Below are 1,585 nucleotides of genomic sequence, written 5' to 3'. Positions count from 1 at the left end.
CTGAAAGTTACGGCTCAATTAAACAGGTCATAAGTGAGACCATGGTTGATATGGTTTCTTCATATATACTGGGCTTCACCTAAGTTTGAGGATACACTAAAGATGGATTTTACCATTGTAATACAAACCTGGCTTCTCCCCTCGTGGCCTTTTGAGCCAAAGTTGTTTCTTAAGAGCAACTCAAGCATTAGCCCCCAAAAGACCCCAATTTTGTTTGAGGGCTCCCCAATTTTTTAGGTCCTATTCGTTTGGGCAACCCTCCAATAAAAGCCATCAAATCAAAGCTACAAAATCTCTATCTCTACTTTTATAAAACACCAGTTTTCTGGTTTCCATCATTATCCCTTTGCAAAAAAGTAATTATACTTATTTATAATCTAACCCATGGTCCAAATATGTATCTCCTGCGTCACGTGCGAAACACGTAGGTTTGCCTCACAGTGGGCTCGTTATCTATGGACCGTGAGAAACCACCCAAACTCAACATGACAGGAAGCTACACATAATGTAACGCTTTCATACAGTATCACCTCGCTACCTAAAGGAGGACAAACGAACAATAAAAAAGGGATCAGGTTTCTTTTTAACCCATACCTTTCTCAGCCTTTTGGCTGAGATAAAGTGTAATATTTGGTCTTATCGGTTTAATATCTGGTATGTAGACCATATGTTCACTTTGATATTAAATTTATTTTTGATGGATGTTTTTTTGTGTGTGGAGGGTCCACCACACTGATTTAGTGGGTCAGTCGCAAAGCACGAGCATTATACTAGTGCATCTTAATAGAGGACATTTCATGTCTTCTTATGTCTATAGAACTTGGCCACGCTAGCAGCTAGGGAGTCTACCGTTGAGAGTTAGGGCATATTTAGTAGAGCTCCATTGATTCTGGTTCTATGTAATAAGTGATTCTTTGATCGAAATGATTCTATGGCTAGAAGTGATTCCCAAATGTGTCGGGGACCATAATTAGGGGTACCCTCAAGACGCCTAATTCTCAGCTGGTAACCCCCATCAGCATAAAGCTGCAAAGGCCTGATGGGTGCGATTAAGTCAGGGATCAGTCCATACGAGTGACTCGATCACGCTTCACCCGAGCCTAGCCTCGGACTCGGGCAGCCGACCTCGAGGGACTTCCGTCCCGCCCGAGGCCCCCCTTTTAACAGCGGACACATCTCCGGCTCGTCCGAGGCCTTGACTTCGCTAAGAAGCAACCCTGACTAAATCGCCGCACCGACTGACCAAGTTGCAGGAGCATTTAACGTAAAGGTGGTGAAAGGGAATTAGGCTTACACCTAGTCCCTAATTAATTTTGGTGGTTGAATTGCCCAACACAAATTTATTGGACTAACTAGTTTGCCCAAGTGTATAGATTATACAGGTATAAAAGGTTCACACTTAGCCAATAAAAAGACCAAGTTTTGGATTCAACAAAGGAGCAAAGTGGGAACCGAAGGCCCTCTGGTCTGGGAGCACCGGACTGTCCGGTGTACACCGGACAGTGTCCGGTGCACCAGAGGACTCCAGCTCCAACTCGTCACCTTCGGGAATTTCCAGAGGCGACTCCGCTATAATTCACCGGAC

General features: G+C 44.3%; 1 non-coding gene across 1 annotated transcript; it reads left to right on the top strand.

Moving 5' to 3' along the window:
• The first annotated feature begins 590 nt into the window (after window positions 1-590).
• LOC111590793 (U2 spliceosomal RNA) lies at window positions 591-784 on the top strand. The gene has a single exon (XR_004855825.1). It is a non-coding gene; the product is annotated as a U2 spliceosomal RNA (small nuclear RNA).
• The last annotated feature ends 801 nt before the right edge of the window (window positions 785-1,585 follow it).

This window comes from Zea mays, chromosome 1 (genome assembly GCF_902167145.1).
Source record: "Zea mays cultivar B73 chromosome 1, Zm-B73-REFERENCE-NAM-5.0, whole genome shotgun sequence".
NCBI lineage: Eukaryota > Viridiplantae > Streptophyta > Magnoliopsida > Poales > Poaceae > Zea > Zea mays.
The sequence above is the reverse complement of the archived record's forward strand: the minus strand, read 5'-3'. Positions and strand labels throughout refer to the sequence as shown.